We start from the raw sequence: 21,249 nt of genomic DNA, 5'->3' as shown, positions 1-21,249 counted from the left end.
AGAAAATATATAGAATAGTGAGATAAGTCAAGATGTAGCTTTTCTAAGTAAACAATCTCCATGTACATGTAATAGATGTTTGCTAAATTCTCCTAATGTATCTGTTACATAAAACATTACACTTAATAATTCTGTACTTCAATTTTGAATTTGTATATATTCTCATAAGTAGGTACAGATGGATATAATTTAGGTAACCTGATGTATACTTTTTTAAAAAATTGCAATGCTATGCTATCATTTAGCATTTACATTCAAGAATATTAAAATTGTGCCTACAACACATATGTGTTTTTTAAATAAGTGCATTTCTGTGAGTTTATGTGCCTGAATATTAATATAATAGAAAGTTATTAAAATTAGCTTCTGGGAGGAAACTAAGTAGAATCATGGTGATTTGAAATGTATGTGTTTGTATGCCATATATAAACCAACTATAATTTCAAAAATTATTTTAAGGTTAGATACATCATGATTTTTCACTTAAAGTACTTTTGAAATTATTCCAGTTGCTTGGAAAGTAATAATAACTAGTTTGTTGACACGATGGGGTTTAGTTTATTGTTTAATAATCTTCCTATATTTTACTTAACTAACTTCCTCAACTCTTTTCTGTATCCAGAAATATTTCTGGGTGGCCTTTAGAGAGGTGAACAAGGAAGCAGTGAACCATGGAAATATGTTAAGAACATTAAAACATAGTAGGTAGATTGTAAGGCATGAAACAAAATAGTTCCAATATCCAAGGAGTTGTATTGCAACCTGAAGATAAGGACAATACCAAGAAAATAATTGTAAAGTTTGTGTCCTATAGAAACTCAGATGAAATGAAAAGAGGAGAGAGAATTCACTACAGTGTAGTTACTGTGAGGGTGGGTAGAGAGGAATCATCAACAGGGTAGATAAAAGAATAGCAATTTGATTCAAGAAATATATGGCAGGTCATTAGTATCAGGGAAGAAGAGTGATGGTCCATTAAAAAGCTGTTTGTGTGTGTTCCTGCTTATCTGTATGTGCACCGTATGCACACAGGTCTTTGCAGAGGTGACGTGCACAGGTGTCCATAGAGTTGAGAAGTCAGTGCAAAGTCCCTGAAATTACAGGTTGTTGAAAGTCACCCACATGGGTGGTAATAACTGAATTCAGGTCTCTGTAAAACCGCAAGAGCTCTTACTCTGAGTCATCTCTCCAGGTTGCCATATGGCATTTTATACAGCATTGCCTCCTCTGTAGATTGGCTGCTGAGGCAGAAATATTTATCCTCGCATATATAAATCCAACAGACTAGTCTGCATTCCTCATCAGACTTTTGGAATAAATAGAAAGCTGAAGCCATGCTACTTCTCCCTTGAGCTAATTTTGAATACAAAGAATAATTTCTTGCTACATGAAAATATAAAAATTGTATAAAAGAGTGACATAAGAAAATATTAGTGTATTCAGATTTTATTCTATATTTTAGTAATCATTTAAATCATAAACCTACTTCCTTAATGAATAAGTTACAGAAACCTAACAATTTTTGCTATAAAATCAGATATTTTACCTGTAGAAAATAATTTATATATAAACATTCAGAGAGAACCTGTAGGTTTCATTAGTACATTCTTTAATAGGCTCACATTATTAAAATATATGGGCTATATTATTGTTAATCTTGATTGTCATCTTGTTTGGACCTGAAATCAACTAAGAGAAATATCTCTGGGCATGTCTGAGAGGAACATCCATGAAAAATTGCCTGAGGAGAATAGATATGTACCAAGAGAGTGACCATCAGCATCCTGCAATAAACCACAAACTATGAGGTCTAAAAATAAAATAAAATAAAATAAAATAAAATAAAATATAAGGCATGCATGCATGCCTGTCTCTTGTGCTAGCTAATTTTGTGTATACTTGAAACAAGTTAGGTTGCTGGAGAGAAATGAGCCTCAAATAAGAAAACACCTCTCTGTAACCCTTGAGCCCCACACCCTCAACTCCTGCTGTTGCTATCTCGTGACTCCAGGCCAGATCTGGAAATTCTCTGGACAACTTTCTACAGAAGCAAAGTACACAGAGATGCTGCTGCCCTTCAGTGATAAAGTCAGAGGGTTTCCAATCCTGCATTTCTCCTTTACCCCGGGCCACACTATGCCCTAGAGTGAGTATTACAAGCATTGCTGGCCTAATGGATAGGTTATGGGAGGGGAAGGGACAGGGTCTACCGAAGGTCATCAAGGTATAGGCACAACACGCATGGTGTTGGTGAAGCCAGAGCTGGGGCACCACCATGTCAGCACAATGACCACATCTTCCTTCTTGAAGAAGCCTCAGGCCTTGCTAACATTCATGGCCAAGTTTACAGGAAGGTCAAAATCCTCAGTTCAAGCATCCTATACCGCATCCTTACACAGCACAGGGAAGATGCCAAGGTACAGATGGGCCTGGCGAGCAGTATAGGGATTATGCATTACAGCAATGATAAGAACCTTTGGGCAGTACCGGGCCCTTTGGGAGCATTCCTGCCAGACTTGGTGAGCATAATAATGGTTCCACTGCAGCACTTGAAGGAGACCTCCACAGCGCCCACAGCTGCAGCTTCTGCAGGGTAATGGGTGCCAGACAATGCAAATAACTGCAAGTGGTAGGTGGCAGCCTCTATCTTTTGGGCAAAAAGGTGCTGCATGTGAACAGCCTCCAGAGAGTTCCTTTCCAGAGAAACCCTTTGGCTGTTTCTCCAAACAGCATAATTGCAGTCTGCTCCATCTAGGACTACATTGCCTTCAATCATGGGTGGGGCATGGCTTCTTGATCATGCTCTCCAGCCTTGCAAATGAAAGATGCGAACACCATGTCCAGGTCCTGCACCACCCCAAACATGGGGTGTGATGGATGTCATTTTTGGACATGGCGGGAGGTCCACAGCAGCTTCGGGCAGATTCACACCCTTCTTGCTGCCCAAGGAGTTACTACTCTCCACCTCTGTCACCAGGTAGTCAATACCGTTCTTCACCTGCAGTGAGATGAGTCCACGGTTTACATAGACCTTGTTGCCCACCTCCATCACCTTGCAGATATCATATCGTGACTCCAGGTTCCTGCTCTGTTTGAATTCCTGTCCTAACTTTCTTTGATGATGAACAGTAGGGTTGAAGTATATGCCATAAAACCCTTTGCTCCCCAAATTGCTTATGGTAATGGTGTTTCATCACAAATTGATAACCCTAAGACATTCTGCCTGTTTCTGGCATGCATGGATGTTATAGTTTGTATATGCTCAGCTCAGGGAATGGCATTATTAGAAGAGGTGACCCTATTGGAGTTGGTGTGTCACTGTGAGTGTGGCTATAAGGCCCTTGCCCTAGCTGCCTGGAAGTCGGTTTTCCACTAGAAGCCTTCAGATGAAGATGCAGAACTTTCAGCTCCTCCTGCACCATGCCTGCCTGGATGCCACCAAGTTCCTACCTTCAGAATAATAGACTGAACCTCTGAACTTGTAAGCCAGCCCCAATTAAATGTTGTTCTTATAAGAGTTGCCTTGGTCATGGTGTCTGTTCACAGCAGTAAAATCCTAACTCAGACAATGGCCTATTGTTGATTCTGCTGTCCTTGTTCTTTATTGACATAAGAATCTTGTTCCTTTGGCTTTGTTATGTGGTCTCACATCAGCATCTCTCCACAAATCCTTTAGGCCTTCAGCACCAGACTGGGAATAATCAGACATCAAGACTAATGGACTAATTGGGTACTGGATTCTCAGTCTTTCTAAAATGCAGATAATCATTGTTGGACTGTAAAATCCCTACTAAGTAATTTTCCTTTATAGTATATATTCATTCTATTAATTCTGCTCCACTAGAGAACCCTGACTAGTATACTATAGTGAAAATTAATCTTAGAACAATTTGTATGAAGATCAGTGTTAATTCTGAATCTCAAAATGGCATGAGTCATGACAAACTGGATAACAAAAGAATATGGATGTTTTGATTCATCTCCCCTAATGACATACTCTAACTAAGCTAAAATTTGTTGGTCAATATGTTTGTCAGTAATGATGTAATCACAATAGCTAGGAAGAATTGATTCCTTACCAATGCATGAGATCATTCATGATTACAGTGAATTTCAGTGACTCCAGATAATATTAGTTCTTCTTGTTACTGATATCATCATTGGTCACTCAGAAGTGGTCCAGCCACGTGCCTTAGTGTGTACGCCTGAACAGACAAACAACTGACCTGTGACCTCCTTCCACTCCAGCTTCTGGTGAGCCACATTAATACCATTGTTCTAATCTATTCCTGTTGCTGGGCTGACTACCATCACTGGCAGATTTAAACTTCAGTGTTTATTTTACCTACTATTCAGTACTCACAAGTATATAACTTTTCTGCAAAGCACTGCAAAAGTGTTACAGAATATACTGATAGAAAACAATGACTCTTACCCTAAATTTTTCTCTCTCTCTCTCTCTCTCTCTCTCTCTCTCTCTCTCTCTCCTCTCTCTCTCTCTGTCTCTCTGTGTGTGTGTTCATTTGAAGTGAAAAATTTTAATTCCAAATAGACAGAACAGGGTCTATATGAGAATTCAGATAGAAAGCAAACAATCTCTGAACTAGAATATGTGAAAAGTGGAAATTTTATATTTTAAAACTAATTTGGAGTGACTATTAAAAACAAACTCAGTATTACTTTTTGTATTTTGTAAACTTTTAAATACTCCTATTTAGAGGTGTGTAATATCTATATTACTATTCCATTTTATTACTTTACAATTAATTATATGATTCATACTTTTAAATTTTGATGAAGTCTAGTTGTTTTTTCAAATATACAAGTCATATCAAATTTGATAAAGAAATTTAGAGTTTATACTATACAAACCAACTCTCATAAATGATCAATAGGTTGATGTAGGAATCAGTATGTATTGGACCCATTATGTTCATTATCTCATAATTTTAATTTAAAATTTCCCCCAAACATCCTTAATATGAGTTCTGTCTTCCCCATATCTAGGGACAATATTATTTTGATTCTTTCCTTTCTGATACTGATATCAAATTCTATGCCTTAGACTTAGACTATGATCACTCTTGATCTTACTTTAAGATTGGTACCTAAAAGATCCCCCTATATCACAAGTCTAATATCATTCCCACCCTCACACTTGGTCAAATACCATCATCATGAATACTAATTCCAATTGCCTGGTATAAAAACCTTCACAATCTGAAGATGAGATGAAATTCATGACCTACGTTTCCTTGAGTTATCTATGAATCTTACTGAATATGCAAGGTAAGGATAAGCTGCTGTGACCCATTCATTCTCTTGCATTTTGTTGTATCACTGGACATTTCTGTCTCACCCAGTGAATTTGATCCTGCTTAACTATGAAACTATTCTGATGACATCAATGTCTCTTCCTTGAGCCCATTAACCTTAATATTCTATCCAGAAATCCCCTTTGACTGTCCATTTTTTATGTTGTGTGAATGCTGATACATAGAATTAATTCCTGGAGTATTTCAAAAATTAAGTTCTTAGCATTTGCTCTTTGGAGATTATAAAACATGCCTCAGATTCTGCCATACAACAGTATATACCTCATTTTTAATTTTCATTCCCATGGGCAAGCATACTGAGTCTCTACTTTCTTATCAACATAATCTAGTCAAACCAGTTAACAAAAGATTCAGTTAGACTGTTTCCCCTCTGGGGAAAATGAAGCTTGGGGGGATGGCAGTGGGAGAAGTTAGCTGTGGTTCATGAGAATTTTTTTAAAGACAAAAAAGGTGGTGGAGTGATGAGAAATTAAGTAGCAGTAACTACCACAGTAGCATTTCTTTGATGACTAATTCTAAGTTTACAACTTAGAGGTTATCAAAAAAGTAAGCCATCTCAGTACACATACAAACCCATGAGTGTATAGTATATACACATATACATACATAAGTACATATACATATATATTTATGCACTTGCACACTCAAGTGTATACACATCTTATAACAGTACTCTACAATCAATTATATTGTATAAAACTCTAATTTAAGTTCAAATTTATTTCAGCTGCTCCATTGACTAAGGAAAATAGACTTTTAAATAACGGGTATGTGGGGAAGAAGGAGGCAATAATAATCTCATAGCTGTGATTCAGTGGCTGAGCCAGCTGATGCTCGGCTATTTAGCAAGAGAACAACTCTTGAAGAGGGTTCTGAATTAGTCTGGCTGAAACTCAACAATTTTTGGGGGAAAACCACATTTAGCCAAGAGGAAGTAAAGGACCGAGCATGGTTAAAGATTTAATGAAACAGATGGCCCATTGTTGTGCAATGGAGCCATCACAATCAAGTCTGTTTTTAACCCATTTTAAAGACTTGCATATATTGATGTTTCAAAAAGTAGATGCAGACCCTAGAGAATCTATCCAACAGTTGTATTTTTGTCCCCAATGGCTGAGTGGTAGTTTTGAACTGAACATTATTTTCTTTTAGAAGAATGGCTTCATAAAAGATTCTGTATTTTTAAAAACATCAAGAATATTTTACTTTTCATCATTGACAAACTTCTTGATGAAAATAGGAAAGAGCAGAGTAGGAAAGTACAATTAATCAATGGTCACTAATTTCCATGTTGATAAAACCAAAATAACCACAAATTATGATATACTTAATAACTGAGAATAGGCAAGGCTTTTCAGCAGTACTTTATAGTCCTATGAAAATGCCAAGTGTAGTGTGGCTAGACCAAATTCTATTCGCAGAGAGGGAGTGTATTCATTCATTTAAATAAGAAAATCAGGCCATTTGTTTGCAACATTTAGAAAATTTATTCCAAGGCTACACTCAAGCTGGGATATTCTGCTAAACTTTCTTTGCACCTATCTGTGCCTTTTATTATTTTGTGGGAAAGGCAAGTCATTTTGTTTATAGCCAAGGATCTCCTCATAGTTGGGAAATGTAAGGCTGCTGAGTCAGTAAAATCAAAACTGACTTTATAAAAATGCTTAATACTTAAAAGTGCTTATAGTTATTATTAAAATTTTATTAATTCACTAATTTTTTTCTTTTCTTTTTTTCAGAGCTGGGGACCGAACCCAGAGCCTTGTGCTTGCTAGGCAAGCGCTCTACCACTGAGCTAAATCCACAACCCCTTAATTCACTAATTTATTCATCTCAGCCATTTTATTTGATTTCTGAAATGAATGGTACCCAACCGGCTTTTTTTTTAATTTTATTTTTCTTGGATATTTATGTATTTACATTTCAAATGTTATCAAATTTTCCCCCTTTTCATATTTCATATTTTTCTATAAAGTTCATCACAATCGTATTTCTTCAAAAGATCATTCAAATGTTACTTTTAACTACAAGAAAGAGTGTCTTTAGAAAGAACAAGAGATCTATTATGTTGAAGATGGATTCCCTTCTCTAGACATTAGCTCCATTGTTTTTTTCCATTTCCAGTATTTTCTAGAAATATTGTTCTTTGCTCATTATTAGACTTTTATCATGTTTCATTCCTTACTTTTTTATTATAAAATAAAGATTCCATATGAAGGGAATTAAGGGCAGAATTTTATACCAAGGAAGTGGGGCGGGCCACTGCTGTCATGAACACAGTCATGTAGATTTTGAAAATTGGAAATCAGGTTTGTGTGACAAAATGTAGATGAGTTTTTGAAAGTTGAGACTGGAAAAGCCATTGACGGATGGGCGATTCTTATGGGAGCACAGACAATGAGAATGACGGAAGAGATGAGAACAGTGAAGGTCCAGGTGGTGAGGTTTTAGAGAGGAACAAGGACTTCATCAAGAATGAAGGTAGGTGCAGTTTCTCTTGACACCTTGATTAAGAATCTGGCTTCAATTTTTCCTGAGAAATTGAGTTTTTATATTAAAGATATTGCGTTTGTTTGGTAGTAGAAATCTCCAGACAGAACATTATTCAGGTTGGTGCTGAGAAAACTGCTGTGATTTATACTGAAATAAGCATCACTTCAGAAAAAGCTCCTTGCAATACAATGGGGAAACAGGGAAATGTTTCCTTGGGACCAGAACACAGAAGCTGATACCACTGTGGTCTAAAGGGCTCAGTCTATATCTGGGGCTGGCAGCAAAACTTGACAATGTAAGTGTCATCAAATGGTACCGATTTTAAGAACATGATAATTGTAAGATATCGGAAGTCCTGGAGTGTAGCTGGAACCAGGCACTCTATGTCAGGGTTGTAGTTCAGGTAGAGTCCTTGAGAGGCTATTTTTTTAAAGTTGTGAAGATAAATTCTTAGATAATAATGAAGACCCCAGAATATTGGAGATATCATAACCATGCAACAGCCACCACAGAGAGTTGCAGATGTGAAATGGAGACGTTTTAAGCCAGAGAAACTGATGTGCTGAAGAGAGTATCTTTGGAACACAGAAGACTATGTGGCAAGCCTAGATTCCAGACTTAGAAACTACAAGATTTGTTGTAACACCTGCTGTGTTTGCGTTTTGCTTCAGTGTGGTGGTTATTAATTTGCTATGCTCCTATGCTTTCTCCTATTAATTCACATGTTATTGTTACATTATTTATTGAACGTCTTAACTCAGTTTGTATTCTTTAAAATTCACAGTTAGGAGACTTTATCCTTTGACATTTTGGAATTTTTTCAAGATTATTAGAATGTTAACACTATACTGTACTTTTATAGTATTTTAAAAGTGGAACTTTGTGGGGCAAGTGGACAGAAGTACTGGTAACATTGAGCAGACTCAGACCCTGGGGAATCTACAATTCAGAACAGCAGGAGTGGAGACAGCTCCCTGCTTAGCTCTACCTGTTCTGGAACATATAACTCTAACACCCCACTGGGAGGACAATGGCAGTTAGTCACATAGCATAAAAACCTCGAGTTTTCCATACTGGTGAGATATCTAGATAGGCCCTGAGTGTTCAGCCATTGAGTATTCCTTCCTGCAAATAGGTATTTATCCTCTGGTTCACCTTGAGTAAGGTGTGTACATTTACATTTGCCATCAAATAAAAGTTTGGACAAGCAAAGACAACTCCTCATTAAGAATTTGTCTGGCGTCAGGGAACTTAGTATTAAAGAGAGGTACCTACATCTCCAGGTAAGGACTTCTCTCTCCTAGCACCTCTATAATCTTGGCACTCACTCAGGCTCAGCCTTCCCCTTCCTGGCCTGTGTAGATGCCCTGAATGGTATCTGGATACACAGGCGACTGGAAAAGACAGCAACTGTCCCAGACTCCACTGTTTTTCAGGGAAACACAGAAAAGGACTCCAATTACAGACTGCTTTCTGCCTCCCATGAGCCGTGTGCAGGTACTTCACAAACCTCTGTGGTGAGGCAGACATGAGCCTAACAGGACTTTGGGTTCAAGAGATGAAGGGGTATGCTTTAGAATAATGTATTTGTGTGTCATGTTGATGAGGGGTAGAATTGTGATGTTAAAATTTTAATCTCCAACTTGCCAGAAATTAGATGAGAGTCAAAATGAAGGATAATCTAGTTCATGTTGATCTTTGGAGTGTTTGGGAGATTGTCTTACTTTATTACTTTCTTAATGTGGAAAGACTCTGAAAACCCATGGCACCACTCTCAGCTTTTAGGTCCTGCAAATGTTTTATTTGTAGCTGAGCACTTCTGGAACTGAGATCAACCAGAACATATTCTAATAACAGTGAGATTACCAAGACATGAGTTTGAGTTGAGCCTCAAGACTAAACACATATGCATTTATTTCTCTCCATTCTTGGCTGTAGATTTCATGTGACTAGTTTCCGTGCAAGGATGTTCCCTGCAAGGATACACTATAACCTTGAATTGTAAATTACAATAAACCACCCCACCCTAGATTTATTTTACCAATGTATTTAATCACAGCAACAGAAATAAAACTATAGAACTATGTGCCTACTGCCAATTGTGTTTCTCTTGAGAACTCTAATTCAGTCAATATTGTCACATAGATCATGTGTCAGTATGAGTTTTAATGAAAATCTTTTTGAGTTTATTGATTGTTTATTCTTAATACTTTCTACTAAAACTTTTTACTTGTATACCTAATCAACCTTAAACCATAGTTCTCTTCTCACACATTTTATTGACTCCTATCTATTAATAATTTTGTTTATGTGGCAGATTCTCAGTTCTCTTTGCTTTCTATTTTGATACATGTAGGAATTTAACATTATTCAAATGTTAAATCGTGGACAGTATTTCACAATTTGTTATATTACCTTTGGTTTCAGACCTTGTTACTACTTATTTGTTATGACAATCATATTTCCAACACAAATTTACCCAAAGCTATGGTTTGAGTCTGTGTTAACAATATAAAAGCCAATTTTCAAGCATTACACTTTCACGAACTCAGGATCTTGTTAGTCTCACTCTAATAAGAATATATTCTGCTTCGTTTGAGTTTATAAAGTGCTAGCTACTAATGAGACATTTTTGCCTCAATCACCCCTGTCCCAGGCTCAGGTGTCAAGATATTATAAATGCCAATGGCTGTGGAATACAAAAACAAACCGGTGTTTTCTGGATACAAAACAGCTGCCTGCTGTATTAATGAATCCATAGTAACTGTGATTGCCTCCACAAGTTCTGCATAGGATCAAAGACTGGTACACATAGAGGTGGGAGGAGTTTATGATTCTCCATCCCTAATGGAAGTAAAGTAATATGGACAGTTGATTGTTTCTGGTGGGAGTAGTGTCAGTTTATTTTAAGGCTATGGCTTCTAGATTATTGTTCATGTAAAAGTGGATGGCCCCCCACCTATTAATACGTGAGCATCATAAATTAGACTTGATTATTTTTATTAAAACAACAAATAAAGAAGGTAGAAGAGATGATATAGTGGTAGATCTGGGAGAACATCAGGGAAGAAGCAAGAGTAAATATGATCAAAATATATAGCATGAAACTCTCAAAGAATTCATAGATATATACTTTTAGGAACTCTCCCTTAAAGACTATAATCTCCAAGAGACACAGATATGCTTCTATTTTCTTTACTACCTCATCTGCCTTATTCATCGTGATACCTAATATACAAGAAGTGTTTGATAAATATTTGCTGACCAAATGAATGACTGACTAAATCCTATACAAATAATGTCCGAGGATGGTTAAGAGAAAAAGCAAAGGGAATTGATATTTTGTTAATTTATACTCAAGTGCCAATTTTATTCTGTACACAACATCTGCAACACCACCCATTATTAAAATATCTTGTCTCTTAAGTATCTTGTCCCTTAAGCCTGTGACAATAAATAAGCAAAATTTTTTGCATTTTCTTGTTGAGAAGACCCATTAAATCTTTCCTTTGCATGCTTTTCATGTGTAAACTTCTGAATCTTGGTAACATGCACACAGAAACATGCTTAAATTATTCATTTGTTTATATATATACATAATATGTAGTCACATCTTAATTTTAAGTATTGTTTTTCCTTTTTTATAATACATGGAGTAATTTTGTTAGCTAGTTATGTTCCTCTTCAATATTAAGCTAATTAAAGACAATAGTCTAGCTACTGTTTCTTCTCCTCTACTTTAATAGAAATGAGTCATATATAATATAATAGACTATAATTCAACCCTCCATCAAGAGAATGTCTTTTTTTCTTTAAAATATTTTCTCCTAAAATTATCTCCATGGAGATTTGGTCTTGACAGTCTAATAACTTTACATTTAATAGCAAATCCCAAAAATTCACATCCACTGACATAGTTACTCCAACAAGGCCATACTTCCTAATCCTGAGAAGTAATGTCATTCAAAAGTGAACATTTGCATCTATAGGCGTTTTTATTCAAACCACCATGACATTTATTAAGAAAAAATGAATTAAGATCTCTAAGAAGGTAAAGACAGTCATTGTGCACATTGCTTATAGACTGAATTGATTGAAATAAGTATTCTGAGGTTTCCATATGTATAATACAAACTTACAAACATTATCTATAATTTAGGTTTACCAAGGCAATTTTATGCTTCAGTCAGGCCTAGCATTTTTCTCTGCCTACTGCTTATGTATGTAGAACTCACAGGTACTCTCCAGCATCTTGTCTGCCTAAATGTCACCATGCTTTCTTTTTTTTTCTTTTTTTCGGGGCTGGGGATTGAACCCAGGACCTTGGGCTTCCTAGGCAAGCGCTCTACCACTGAGCCAAATCCCCAACCCAGTCACCATGCTTTCTTCTTTGAGAACAATGTGTTACCTCTGAACAGTAAATCAGTCTCATTTAAATATTCTCCTATCTTAAGAGTTGCCGTGGTCATTGTGCCCTTCTCAGCAATAAAACCAAGACTAAGACAAACATGGTGTTTCTTTTAGTCACATACAAACAATTTCAGGGTAATTTCATAACAAAGCATGGTATAACCTACATATAGATAGATAATGCTTATCAGTGCTTTTGTTTTTCATTATGCTAATACTAAGAATTATAAGTTTTATGTGAATAATCTTGGATGTTCTTTCTTATCATTACCATGTAATAGCATCAATAAACAGTTTACTTGAAAAGCTTCTTTTATATGAAGAACTCTTGTTACCCAGTATTAATTACACCAAAAGTCCCCCAGGGTTAGATTCCTTTATGTAAGACTGTCTGATAAAGATCTTATCAGTAATGATGCTAAAGAATAACGAACCTACTAAAAATACATACTTTGTAGTAGAAATTTTTGTTTTCCCTTTTATTTTGAAAGGGAATGATATCATCTAGTGTAGTCTGACTTCAAATTTGCAATATACCCCTAGAGCTTGTCTTGTTTGTGTCAGCCTCCAGAAAACTAGGATTACAGTCATTCACTATTAATTCCCAGTTTGTAAACACAGGATTAGTACAGGCTCAACAAATGGAGGGCCTGGGAGGAATTTTAAGTTTTTTGGTGTTTATTTTTCCTTATGCACATCTTCACCACCCTTTTTAGTGTTAAAATAATAATAATAATAATAATAATAATAATAATAATAATAACTCTGAAATAGTACAAAATGAAAGATAAAATGATTTAGATACCCATTTGAATTCCTTTCCATGATGTTGCAGTTTGATCCCATTTGATCGAAGGGGAGGGTATCTAGCCTATGGACTGTGGCAAGATGAGCAGTGGGTGAGGCTTTAAGAAATGCAGACTATGGGAAGGAAGCCAGATAATTGATGGGGATATATAAATACTGTCCCCTTCTGTTTCCCTCTTTTCCTTTCAGTCCCATGTCATGAACATGGCTTTTGAGGTGGCTGCATGTTGATCTCTTGTGAGACATTCTGTCTCTTCACAGGCTCTAAAGTGCAGGACCAATCCGGAGCTGAAAGCACTAAAGTCAAGAAGCAACATAACACCTTCCACCTTTCGAGTTGATTAGTTCACTTAACAAAAAACACACTAGTGCAGCGGCCTCAGGAACTGTCCTAGAGATATGCGGTTCACGAGGCTGACAACAAAGCTCAGTGAGAGTGCTTTGCTGCAAACCTGAGCTTGATCTTCAGAGCTCATGTAAATGTGGAAGGAGAACAGACTCCACAAAGTTTTCTTCTGACCACCATGCATATACCATGGAATGCACCCTCATACACAAACGTCATGCATACACTTACATTTACAAGCACGTGTGGTGTGTGTGTATGTCTGTGTGTGTGTGTATTAATAACAGTTTCTTTTTTTATTGGATATATATCTTTATTTACATTTCAAATGTTACTCCCTTTCCTGGTTTCCTGTCCATAAGCCTCCTATCCCCTAATGCTCACCCATAAGGGTGTTCCCTCAATCCATCCTCTCTTAGCACCCTCCCCTGCAACACTGGGGTTCCAACCTTGGCAGGACCAAGGACTTCCCCTTCTACTGGTGCCCAACAAGGCCAACCTCTGCTACATATGCATCTGGAGCCATGGTCTGTCCAAGGGTAGTCTTTGGGTAGTGGTTTAATCCCTGGAAGCTCTGGTTGGTTGGCATTGTTGTTCTTAAGGGGTTGTAAGCCCCTTCAGCTCTTTCAATCCTTTCTCTAATTCCCCTAAAGGGGGTCCTGTTCTCAGTTCAGTGGTTTGCTGCTAGCTTTCGCCTCTGTATTTGACATGCTTTGGTTGTGTCTCTCAGGAGAGATCTATATCCGGTTTCTGTCAGCATGTGCTTCTTAGCTTCATCAATCTTATCTAGTTTTGGTGGCTGTATATATATGGGCCACATGTAGGGCAGGCTCTGAATGGCCGTTCCATCAGTTTCTGCTCTAAACTTTGCCTCCATATACCCTCCTATGAATATTTTTGTTCCCCCTTTTCAGAAGAAGTGGAAACATCCGCATTTTGGTCATCCTTCTTCTTGAGCTTCATGTGGTCTGTGGATTACATCTTGGGTAATTCGAGCTTTTGGGCTAATGTCCACTTATCAATGAGTGTATACCATGTATGTTTTTCTGTGATTAGGTTACCTGATTCAGGATGATATTTTCTAATTCATTCCATTTGTCTATTAATTTCATGAAGTCATTGTTTTTTGATTGCTGAGTAGTACTCCACTGTGTAGATGTACCATATTTTCTGAATCCATTCATCTGTTGAAGGGCATCTGGGTTCTTTCCAGTTCCTGGCTATTATAAATAAGGCTGCTATGAACATAGTGTAGCATGTGTCTTTGTTGTAGGTTGGAACATCATTTGGGTATATGCCCAGGAGTGGTATAGCTGGGTTCTCATTAGCAGAATATCCATTTTTCTGAGGAATCTCCAGGCTGATTTCTGGAGTAGTTGTACCAGTTTGCAATCCCGCCAACAATGGAGGAGTGTTCCTCTTTCTCCACATCTTTTCCCAGAGTCTACTTTCACTTGATTTTTTGATCTTAGCCATTCTGACTGGTGTGAGATGGAATCTCAGGGTGGTTTTGATTTGCATTTCCCTGATGACTAAGGATGTTGAGCATTTCTCTAGGTGTTTCTCAGCCATTCGGCATTCCTCAGCTGTGAATTCTTTGTTTAGATCTGTACCCCATTTTTAATAGGGTTATTTTGCTCTCTGGAGTCTAAATCCTTGAGTTCTTAGTTTATTTTAGATATTAGTCATGTATGGGATGTAAGATTGGTAAAGATCTTTTCCCAATCTGTTGGTTGCCATTTTGTTCTAATCACAGAGTCTTTTGCTTTACTAAAGCTTTGCGATTTTATGAGATCCTATTTGTCGATTCTTGATCTTAGAGCATGAGCCATTGGTATTTTGTTCAGGAAAATTTCCCCAGTGCCCGTGTGTTTGAGACTCCTCCCCACTTTTTCTTCTATTAGTTTGAGTGTATCTGGTTTGATGTGGAGATCCTTGATCCACTTGGACTTAAGTTTTGTACAGGGTGATAAGAATGGATTGATTTAAATGCTTACATCCAGTTGAACAAGGAACAATAGTTGAAAATACTGTCTTTTTTCCATTGGATGGTTTTAGGTCCTTTGTCGAAGATCAAGTGACCATAGGTGTGTGGGTTTATTTCTGGTTCTTCAATTCTATTCCATTGGTCTATCTGTCTGTCTCTGTACCAATACCATGCAGTTTTTATCACTATTGCTCTGTAATACTGCTTGAGTTCAGGGATAGTGATTCCCCCTGAAGTTCCTTTATTGTTGAGTATAGTTTTTGCTATCCTGGGTTTTTTATTATTCCAAATGAATTTGTAAATTGCTCTATCTAACTCTATGAAGAAGTGAGTTGGAATCTTGATGGGAATTGCATTGAACCTGAAGATTGCTTTTGGTAAAATGGTAAGTGGCCATTTTTACTGTATTAATCCTGCCAATCCATGAGCATGGGAGATCTTTCCATCTTCTGAGATCTTCAATTTCTTTCTTCAGAGACTTGAAGTTCTTGCCATACAAATCTTTCACTTGCTTGGTTAAAGTCACACCAAGTTATTTCATATTATTTGAAACTATTATGAATGGTGTCAATTCCCTAATTTCTTTCTCAGTCAGTAACAAAGTTTTCAAATGCAAGGAAAGATACATGTGGTTCACAGGATCATGCTCTCAAATCCTTAAGTGTTTATGAGAATTGGTTTCTGTTTGTGGTACTATTTTGAGAAAAATTCAAGACATCCTACTTGTGTTATTGAACAACAGTTTTCTCTGAGAACTTCAGAGAACATCATAATAGGATGTAAAACTGGAATGGAATGTATAGTTTGTGTTTTCTGATAGTTTTAAAACTGTTTTTCTCTTTGAAAATTATTTTAGGCTTTTTACCCTATTGATAAATACTACTTTTTTATGTTAGTAGGGAAGTAATATCTAAAATAACTACTATATATATAGTAGTTAGCTATTTTTAGCTTAAAACAAATTTAGAAGTTCAAAATTAATCAAATGTACTAAAAATTGAGGTTCATGTTCCTTGTTCCTTTCTGGTGGAAAACTGAGTAATAGTGAGCAGATTATAATCTTGTGCACCATGCATATAATAAACAGGAAGTGGATACAGAGTCCAAATTTTCAGTCTATAAGCCCTGCTAATTAGACAATGGCTTTTTTATTCCTATTTAAAAATTGTTCTAGACCAACTCTCAATAATAAAATAATCGGTTCTATCAAGGGACCAGAAGGGTTTGAATGAAGAGTTTTAAGTGAGCTGGTAATTAAAACTAGGAGACACAGAAATTACAAAGAGTACATGGGAGGGAAGTAGAAATTTGAATAGATTTTGGTGTCTATTATAATTATATTCTTCATGTGCTAATCTCTAGGTCTGCTCCTGAGCATAGGGATAAAGTGTTAGGGAAGTAGAGGAGGAGGATGGATGGAGGGCAGAGAGAGAGAGAGAGAGAGAGAGAGAGAGAGAGAGAGAGAGAGAGAGAGAGAGAAAGAGAATCTGTGGTAATAGAAATATGGCTATCAAACACTTGTTAAGAAGACAAATGCACTGAAGATGTTTATTAATTTCTATATAGTCAAATAGTGACTGCCTTAGTAGGATGAAAAGACCCACAAGTTCAAGGTGGAAATTGATGATCAGTAGTTGTGCTGGGTCATATATGTCAGAATTAAGAAATCAGCAATAGGCATCAGCTCGCTGCTCCCAAACCCCGTGGGAGAGAGACCTCACCGCCTGGACAGGTGGGCACTCCTGAGACTGCAGAGCGGAAGAGACCACCAACACTGCCCACCCCTGCCCACATCCCTGGCCCAAGAAGAAACTGTATACGGCCTCCTGGTTCCCTTGGATAAGGGCACAGCAGCAGCAAATCCGCTGCGACTGAGACACCGCCAGAACCTGAAGTGACCGACCAGATAAACAGATCTCTGCACCCAAATCCCGTGGGAGGGAGAGCTAAACCTTCAGAGAGGCAGCCACGCCTGGGAAACCAGAAGAGACTGCACTCTGCCCACATTACTGATTCCAGAGGAAAACAACAAAGGCCATCTGGAACTCTGGTGCACGGAAGCTCCCGGAAAGGGTGGCACAGATCTTCCTGGTTGCTGCCTACCCTACGAGCAAACTTGAGCCTCGGGACCACAGGTAAGACAAACCTTCCTACCTCAAGCGACCTGCCTAGTGAACTCAGGACACAGGCCCACAGGAACAGCTGAAGACCTGTAGATAGGAAAAACTACACGCCCGAAGCAGAACACTCTGTTCCCATAACGGGCTGAAAGAAAACAGGAAAACAGATCTACAGCACCCCTGACACACAGGCTTATAGGACAGTCTAGCCACTGTCAGAAATAGAAGAACAAAGTAACACTAGCGATAATCTGATGGCGAGAGGCAAACGCAGGAATCCAAGCAAGAGAAACCAAGACTACATGGCATCATCAGAGCCCAATTCTCCCACCAAAGCAAACACGGAATATCCAAACACACCAGAAAAGCAAGATCTAGTTTCAAAATCATATTTGATCATGATGCTGGAGGACTTCAAGAAAGACGTGAAGAACTCCCTTAGAGAAACACAGGAAAACGTAAATAAACAATTAGGAGCCTACAGAGAGGAATCACAAAAATCCCTGAAAGAATTCCAGGAAAACACAATCAAACAGTTGAAGGAATTAAAAATGGAAATAGAAGCAATCAAGAAAGAACACATGGAAACAACCCTGGATATAGAAAACCAAAAGAAGAGACAAGGAGCCGTAGATACGAGCTTCACCAACAGAATACAAGAGATAGAAGAGAGAATCTCATGAGCAGAAGATTCCATAGAAATCATCGACTCAACTGTCAAAGATAATGTAAAGCAGAAAAAGCTACTGGTCCAAAACATACAGGAAATCCAGGACTCAATGAGAAGATCAAACCTAAGGATAATAGGTATAGAAGAGAGTGAAGGACCAGTTCAAAGGACCCAGCTCAAAGGACCAGTAAATATCTTCAACAAAATCATAGAAGAAAACTTCCCTAACCTAAAGAAAGAGATACCCATAAGCATACAAGAAGCCTACAGAACTCCAAATAGATTGGACCAGAAAAGAAACTCCTCCTGTCACATAATAGTCAAAACACCAAATGCACAAAATAAAGAAAGAATATTAAAAGCAGTAAGGGAAAAAGGTCAAGTAACATATAAAGGCAGACTTATCAGAATCACACCAGACTTTTCGCCAGAGACTATGAAAGCCAGAAGATCCTGGACAGATGTCATACAGACCCTAAGAGAACACAAATGCCAGCCCAGGTTACTGTATCCTGCAAACTCTCAATTAACATAAATGGAGAAACCAAGATATTCCATGACAAAACCAAATTTACACAATATCTTTCTACAAATCCAGCCCTACAAAGGATAATAAATGGTAAAGCCCAACATAAGGAGGCAAGCTCTACCCTAGAAGAAGCAAGAAACTAATCATCTTGGCAACAAAACAAAGAGAAGAAAAGCACACAAACATAACCTCATATCCAAATATGAATATAACAGGAAGCAATAATCACTATTCCTTAATATCTCTCAACATCAATGGCCTCAACTGCCCAATAAAAAGACATAGATTAACAAACTGGGTACGCAACGAGGACCTTGCATTCTGCTGCCTACAGGAAACACACCCCAGAGACAAAGACAGACACTACCTCAGAGTGAAAGGCTGGAAAACAATTTTCCAAGCAAATGGTCGGAAGAAGCAAGCTGGAGTAGCCATTCTAATATCAAATAAAAAAATTTTTCAACTAAAAGTCATCAAAAAAAGATAAGGAAGGACACTTCATATTCATCAAAGGAAAATCCACCAAGATGAACTCTCAATCCTAAATATCTATGCCCCAAATACAAGGGCACCTACATATATAAAAAGAAAACTTACTAAAGCTCTAAAACACACATTTACCTCACACAATAATAGTAGGAGATTTCAACACCCCACTCTCATCAATGGACAGATCATGGAAACAGAAATTAAACAGAGATGTAACAGACTAAAGAAGTCATGAGCCACATGGACTTAAAAGATAACATTCTATCCTAAAGCAAAAGGATATACCTTCTTCTCAGCTCCTCATGGTACTTTCTCCAAAATTGACCATATAATTGGTCAAAAAACGGGCCTCAACAGGTACAGAAAGATAGAAATAATCCCATGCGTGCTATCGGACCACCACGGCCTAAAGCTGGTCTTCAATAACAATAAGGGAAGAATGCCCACATATACGTGGAAATTGAACAATGCTCTAATCAATGATAACCTGGTCAATGAAGAAATAAAGAAAGAAATTAAAGACTTTTTAGAATTTAATGAAAATGAAGGTACAACATACCCAAACTTATGGGACACAATGAAAGCTCTGCTAAGAGGAAAACTCATAGCGCTGAGTGCCTGCAGAAAGAAACAGGAAAGAGCATATGTCAGCAGCTTGACAGCACACCTAAAAGCTCTAGAACAAAAAGAAGCAAATACACGCAGGAGGATTAGAAGGCAGAAAATAATCAAACTCAGAGCTGAAATCAACCAAGTAGAAACAAGAAGGACCATAGAACCAAAACAGAACCAAAAGTTGGTTTTTTGAGAAAATCAACAAGAGAGATAAACCCTTAGCCAGACTAACGAGAGGACACAGAGAGTGTGTCCAAATTAACAAAATCAGAAATGAAAAGGGAGCCATAACTACAGATTCAGAAGAAATTCAAAAAATCATCAGATCTTACTATAAAAGCCTATATTCAACAAAACTTGAAAATTTGCAGGCAATGGACAATTTCCTAGACAGATACCAGGTACCGAAGTTAAATCAGGGACAGATAAACCAGTTAAACAACCCCATTACTCCTAAGGAAATAGAAGCAGTCATTAAAGGTCTCCCAACCAAAAAGAGCCCAGGTCCAGACGGGTTTAGTGCAGAATTCTATCAAACCTTCATAGAAGACCTCATACCAATATTGTCCAAACTATTCCTCAAAATTGAAACAGATGGAGCACTACCGAATTCCTTCTATGAAGCCGCAATTACTCTTATACCTAAACCACACAAAGTCCCAACAAAGAAAGAGAACTTCAGACCAATTTCCCTTATGAATATCGACACAAAAATATTCAATAAAATTCTGGCAAACCGAATCCAAGAGCACATCAAAACAATCATCCACCATGATCAAGTAGGCTTCATCCCAGGCATGCAGGGATGGTTTAATATATGGAAAACCATCAACATGATCCATTATATAAACAAACTGAAAGAACAAAACCACATGATCATTTCATTAGATGCTGAGAAAGCATTTGACAAAATTCAACACCCCTTCATGATAAAAGTCTTGGAAAGAATAGGAATTCAAGACCCATACCTAAACATAGTAAAAAGCCATATACAGCAAACCAGTTGCTAACATTAAACTAAATGGAGAGAAACTTGAAGCAATCCCACTAAAATCAGGGACTAGACAAGGCTGCCCACTCTCTCCCTACTTATTCAATATAGTTCTTGAAGTTCTAGCCAGAGCAATCAGACAACAAAAGGAGGACAAAGGGATACAGATTGGAAAAGAAGAAGGCAAAATATCACTATTTGCAGATGATATGATAGTATATTTAAGTGATCCCAAAATCCACCAGAGAACTACTAAAGCTGAAAAACAACTTCAGCAAAGTGGCTGGGTATATAATTAACTCAAATAAATCAGTAGCCTTCCTCTACACAAAAGAGAAACAAGCCGAGAAAGTAATTAGGGAAACGACACCCTTCATAATAGACCCAAATAATATAAAGTACGTCGGTGTGAGTTTAACCAAACAAGTAAAATATCTGTACAATAAGAACTTCAAG

General features: G+C 37.4%; 1 pseudogene; it reads right to left on the bottom strand.

Moving 5' to 3' along the window:
* Nucleotides 1–2,219: 2,219 nt before the first annotated feature.
* LOC116895885 lies at nt 2,220–4,099 on the bottom strand (annotated as a pseudogene).
* Between the last annotated feature and the right edge of the window lie 17,150 nt (nt 4,100–21,249).

The sequence above is a fragment of the Rattus rattus genome, chromosome 3 (genome assembly GCF_011064425.1).
Source record: "Rattus rattus isolate New Zealand chromosome 3, Rrattus_CSIRO_v1, whole genome shotgun sequence".
NCBI lineage: Eukaryota > Metazoa > Chordata > Mammalia > Rodentia > Muridae > Rattus > Rattus rattus.
Note: the sequence above shows the minus strand (reverse complement) of the source record. Positions and strands in the feature narration are given on the sequence as shown.